This window comes from Mercenaria mercenaria, chromosome 6 (genome assembly GCF_021730395.1).
Source record: "Mercenaria mercenaria strain notata chromosome 6, MADL_Memer_1, whole genome shotgun sequence".
NCBI classification, from domain to species: Eukaryota; Metazoa; Mollusca; class Bivalvia; order Venerida; family Veneridae; genus Mercenaria; species Mercenaria mercenaria.
The window spans coordinates 51,364,719-51,371,596 of NC_069366.1; positions in this window are offsets into that span (position 1 = coordinate 51,364,719).

Genomic DNA, 6,878 nt, shown 5'->3' on the forward strand with positions numbered 1-6,878 from the left:
ATACTCAACAGCACTTCTTTTTACTTTCTTCTCGACATAAATGTGTACTCTTAAATCATTTTGAAAGAAATACATCTGCCGCCTCTACTTGCCTATTATGACAGAAGAAAGGTATTGGTTCGCAAAATTCAATGCAAAATGCTGTCCTGCTTTTCTACAGATCATTTACGCCTCAGGCAGCGTTTCGTATCCGTGAGACAGAACGAAACACAATATGCAAGTAATGTCATATATTTACATCCGCCCTATTTCTTTCCATTGAAAATTCTGACGTTTATTTAATTTGAACAGCAAAAGGAAAGACCGCTGTTTAAACGACGTCTGCGTATAATCAGGAAAAAACGTTTCTTTTATGACGTCGCAGTTGTTCCTCCAAGTGTACAGAATGGCCGGGAAGCCATAAAATTGTATTCATAGAGAATCTTCCTACGGAGATATCAGTCTTTAGAAGTATGTATGCTCCCTTTTTAAACATACATATTAAACAAATAATCACAAAAAGGGCCACGTTGGTCCTAAACAGCTATTGTGTGCAAGAGAGAAACCGTCATAACAAATTTCGAAGAAAGGCATACAATTATGATATAGGCATGAGATCGTTTGTTGTCCTCTTGTGTTTTGTCTCTTGTGTGAAGTGGAGTAGATCACATTACATATTTTTGAGAATGGTTTGCTAAGTTCAAACCAACTTTGATAAGTTGTTTGAAGAAAATGATGAAGAAAATGATGACCATGAATATACTATAGTTAAAAGGAGTAGATTCTACAGTCATGCAATAAAATGACGAACAATGAGTACTATATCTGTCAGGAAGGCGTTGGTGTTTTACTTAAGTGCCCGCCTCTGATGAAATAATGCCATGAGGAACGCCTAGCCCACCACCCTTCACATTCGAAAAACAGGAAAATTGACATTGACCTATAATTGTGTAGATGTGACATTATACCCTATCAGTATAAGAATTACTGTTAATCTACATTAATATGATATTACATTGGCATTGTGATTTTGCAGTTAAGGTTCTGGTTCAGGTCAGTATTATAGGTGTCTTTATTAACAGCCTCATCACTAATTAAAGGGTACAAAATAGATATTCCTGTAAATGCTTCAAAAGCATTAGCTGTCTAATGGCAATAAGAAGCATATATGTATCAGATGGCAAGTTTTGTGCGACATGAAACATGATCACGTGTAACTTATGATCATACACTGATTAACTGTGTACAGGTCAATAAAATCACTGTCGTTTATTGAATAGATATCGAATATTGAACATCCACGAGCGTTGTACTATGTTTACTAATAAGGCTAGGAATCTTATTAGTTAATTATTTAATAGATTTGTGTGAAGACATTTATTGTTGCCATTGGAAATCCTGTGGGAGACTCCCCGAAAATATGTCAGTGATATTAGTTGGATTATAGTACAAAATACAGAAGATTTCCTGGTTGTTTTGTGTGCCAGGTGCATAACACCAATACGAGATACACTCAATATTAGTATAATTTTATTGGACGAGCTCACAGTCCCTTGTTTCGTTGTCAGGCAGCGGCACTACTGTGTCCGCTCTCGGGTCTATGTTCAAGTGTTTAGGACAGCGACATCCAGTATGGAGTAGGCATGTGTTGGAACCATAGATATACGTCTGTTACAGATCCGCTGTCTGAAACAGCTAAATTAAACATACACTTTGAATAGTGTATAGGCACAAACACTCGGTAGACTTTCAGATAACTCTTCTTGAGAGACAAAATTAAAGCACTGTTTAAAAATAAAACAATAGAACTTGCGCACCCTACTAATTTGTGAGTCAAGAATTTTGAAGTCTTCTGGTAATTCACATCTTGTTATTTTATTGAAAAGAAATTTTGTTTGGATTTTAAAAATGAATACGTCAAATATGATATTGTGTAATTGCATTATTTCAACGTGCTGCTAATTTCGTTCTCAGTTTTCCTGTATCTCAATATCCATGTACTGATCTTTGTGGATGTTATGAAGCATGTCGAAATCAATTATTAATAAGTGAAACGTATGCAGCGAATGAAGGCAGTAATAACAAAGACAAGATAAGTCAAGAATTCAAACTTTCTCTCCACGTAAATAAAACGCGCCCCCGCACCCCACACCCCCACCTCGTCTTAACCCAATCCCCTCGATATTTATGACAATGTCTTTCGTAGTACTTACTGTATATTACATTTAGCTTAATCGTCGAAGTCGTACCAGGAGGTGTAAAACTAACTGTGTCCGCTCCATGTCCTCATGGGATTATAGATGTTCCCCAAAGTGAGATGATTCGCTATGCGCAACACCAAACACTTAAATCATAGCTCACGAGTGCTATATATGACACGCTAAAGAAAACCTCTGGCCCGGGTAGTTCAAGTAAAAATAGTTTTTTTTTCTTGTTCAGTCTGTAAGTCTTTTATGTATGTATTGATATTCAAATAAATTGGCATAAACATTCGACATAACTTAAAAACTTTTGTTGACACATTTTCTTCGAAATTATTCCCCTCTGATATGACGAATTATTTCGTTGTATTCTCTCAAATCAAAAGTTATTAAAATAGCTTTTATATAATAGCGGATGTTTAAAATCAATTAACAACTTTAAATTTCTTGACATGCAAATTCAAATCTAAATATTTCCGAAAACAATATATTTTATATGTGTAGCATATAACAACATTTTATATGTGTAGCATAGTATTGTATATGCATCATTCTAACACGACCAGCAAATAACCTATATACATGTAGAGCAAAATCTATCTCGGGTTATTCTGCAATATACCACTCGCGTGCAATGACGTCAGCGGATCCAGGTGCGTAGTATGGTCGTAAAAAGTAATTACCACTTTTTTCTAACATTTTTGATACTTGTATGTCGTGTTAGAATCGAAATAATAAGTTCCCAAGTGTGATTTATCGTAGAATAACCCGAGTTTTTCGTTCTTATGCGAAACAATATATCACTCAGGCATACGGCCTTCGTAATATATTCTTACGCATAAGAACTCAAAACTCAGGTTTTTCTACGATAAACCACGTTTGGGAACTTATTATTTCTTAATTGACATATATCAGATAATTGGGTTATGCTGCAGTTGAGATAATCAGTTTCCTTCCTGAAGGATGCTCTGCTTCGCATTCACTTGATTCTGTCAGATTACAATAAAACTAGAGCTGCTTTTGAGAAGAGAAAGGCGCATGTCTCCCACAACTGCCTAATCATCTGAATAGTAAAAAAGTAAATTTTGGTTCAAAGAAGTACACTTCAGGAGTAAGCTTTGGTTCAGTAATTCAAAGGGCCACTCGATTCGTTAAGTTTTGGTTTAGCGATTCAAAGTAGTTTGAATAAGTGGTTCGCTTCAGTATTTCAAGAGCCATTATTTCGAAGTGCCTAAGCGATTTGGCTAGTTATCCAATTTGGCCGAGGACTTATTGGCAAACACATTTTGTTCAAGTTTGGTGAAGATTGGATGAGAAATGTTCGACTTAGACAGCGACTTTGTGACAGACAGACAGACGGACGGACACATAGGCAAGAGTAAATCAATATGTCTCCCACTACACAGTGATGTGACATAATAAATGCCAGAAGTGGTGCATTCCTCGGGTAACCGGTCACAGCCTTAGGGATAGTACTTTCAATTTCTTACTTGTTTTAGCGTTAACTAGAGAAAATGATATAGACAAGTGGCCGTTTCATTGTTTTCACTTTTTCTTTTGCTTGTAATAGAGCAGAAATCTTTCTAAAATTTACAGTTCTGTAAAATTGTATTATGTGCCATATTTGGTGCAACATGAAGTTTTAATGGGTCAATAAAATTACATTTGTTGTTTCGGCTATTATGAAAACTCAAACAATATTTGTCCTTAGCTGTCGCTTTTATCCCATTTCAGCTATGTCCTACTTTTCCATTTTTGCCTTTATCATGTAATCAAGATGTTGAACTTTGATTTGGTAGCACGATGTATCCGCGTGAAAGTTTATGTCACTTCTTCCCTGAAGTTATAGAAGTTAAATAGCAGAATTATTTTCTTCTTCAAAACAACATCATCTGAAGCTAGTTCAGCTTACGAAGCCAAATTGCCCATGGCTTTGAGGAAAGAGGTAATGATCACTCTTTTTCGACTAAAATATGGCCATGGTTATATTTTAACAAGCATTTATCTTTATTTATCTTGGTGTTCCGAATCTAAAATCTAATCGGGTTATAGTTACTATCAATAAATACCCATTCACATCATTATCTCTTCTGTTGAGCATACTACAATATATGGTGTGGTGTGTTGAATTTGGTGACATGTTTTGCTTTTTGTTTGATCAGTTATGCTTGTTGTATGATTACATGATAAAGGTAAGAATATGTTAGAAATGTAGCCGTAGTTTATGATGATAATGATGATGATAATAACATATAGTCATTGCTGTAATATGTGATCGGGATTGTGTTTGTTATTCATGCAATTAAACTAATACGCTTTTTGAACGCTTTCTTTGTAATTCTGCGGATTAACATTTGCTGATAATTATATTACTATTATTATTATTATATTGGCATAAACATTCGACATAACTTAAAAACTTGATGACAGTGATGAAGATGTTGTGTCTTTTTTTTGCATTGAAAATGGCTGGGAATGTGATGACACGTAATTATACTGCTATTTAATTAACAATGATGTCATTGGTGATGATAATGATGATGATGATTATTATTGTTTTGTTGAAAATGTTACCAATGAGAATGTTGAGTGAAAATGAGAATGACATGTGTATAATAATGATTATGATCTATTTTGTTGATGTGGATGAAAATGCTTATGATAATAATTGTGAAAGTTCTTATCACCATGTGTATGAAATTGATGAAGATTAAGAGTATACATGGGAACAGGTTTGCAATATAATGTCTCTAATTTGTTTCATAATAATTTATTTTCTACAAACTTGGTGTATATCATGACGTTGAACCTATAGATTGTATGTTTACATTAAATGTTGTTAGGTAATTATCAAAAGAGTCATCATTCATCCATCCATCCATCCATTCATCTAATCTATTACGTATATATATAATCAATTACAGCAACAGCATTAACAACAGAACATTATATTTTTCAATCTTCTACATCATGTTTATTCAAATAATAATAGTGTTCTTCAGCAATATCATTTAAGAAATAGTTTATAGTAAAATAGTGCTTTAACACTATTTATGCATGATGGGCGGTTATACATCGGGCGTAATAATTTCACGAGGGCGCAGCCTGAGTGAAATTACTTGTACGACGTCATACCGCCCGAGTGTATAAAAAGTGCTAAAACACGGTTTAGCAATTAATCATTTCAATTCTACTATGCCTTTAACCTAAAAAGTAGATAAAATATGAAAGAGCTCATTCCTGGTCGCAACAACAACTCTAACGTAACCGAATGTTAACGTGACGTCATTCTAGCGTTTACAGGCGTGTTTTAACAGAGGCAAGCATATTAGAATACAACATCAGCACCATCATCAGCAAGTACACCATCAACATCAATATCATTATTAACGAAAGTGAGTACAAACATTCCATCATGAAACGTTAGTATCATAATTCTCTGATATGATCAGCATTATTGTAATCATCACTACAAACTACACCTGTATCATTTTGTCTGTAAAATAGAAGTAGAAATTGATCCACGGACTTCGTTTGAAATTGTAAATGGAGTAAAAAGGTTGGCCGTTATGAAAACGCAAAATAGTTGACATTTGAGACATATAAACTTTTTATGATAATAATGATTATGAAATTGCAATCATCACTGGGACTTTGTTGTTTAAGATGGTTGTGGTGTTTAAAGTGATAGTTGTGATATACACATTTATTAAGACAGTGATGATAGTGGTGAGAATAAGGATGCATGTTTGATGCTGGTGGTGATGACGATGGTTATATTCGTCACCTTGCAGACAGCTGGCTGCTTTGTTTAGCATGACTGTTTTATTCGGTTTAAACAGTATATTATTCAACAAAATTTATATCGTTACAATAAGAGTTCAATTTTAAAGTTACCTCAAATGAATAAAGTCATTTAGCCAACACGCCAAGGTCAATAGGAAGAGCGCACATCTTCCTATCGCGGGATCCTGAGCTCGATCCCTGGGCGGGGCGTATGTTCTCCTTGACGACTTTATAAAAGACATTGTGTCGAAAACCATTCGTCTTCCACCTCTGATCGATTCACATGAGGAAGGTGGCAGTTAACTGCGGGTAGCAAGTGTGTACTCGTACTCGTTTAGATTCAAATACTTGTCAAGAAATGACTGAGAATCAAACTATTCCTATATGACGGAATTAAGAGGTTCATTTACAGTATTATTCTGTAAAGGGGCTCTTCAAGCATAAAAGAAGTTGGATGTGGAGATATGCAAAGCATTTCAGAGCTTTAACGTTACTTAAGCCGTAAAACGTCAGAGGTGTCTTGAATATGATGGACAAAAGTAACAGGAACATTATTCTCTGGAAGCACAGAACGCAACCAAGATTAATTATAAGAGTCTCATAGTAAGCGGAACGTTATTATATAATAATATTAGTAGACATTTGATCCTAATCCCATTGAATATACTCCATTGTATAAATTCCATGATCCTAATAATGCTGAGTGAACTCCATTATCCTAATAACATAGTCTGACTGGGGCTCCTTGTTCCTAATAACACTGAATGGACTCCTTGATCCTTAGAACATGAATGTACCCCTTGGTCATACTAACATTGAATTAACTCTTTAATACAAATAATATGGAGTGGACTGAATGAACGCTATAATCTGACTCATATTAAGTGGGTTCCAGGATCAAAATGACACTGA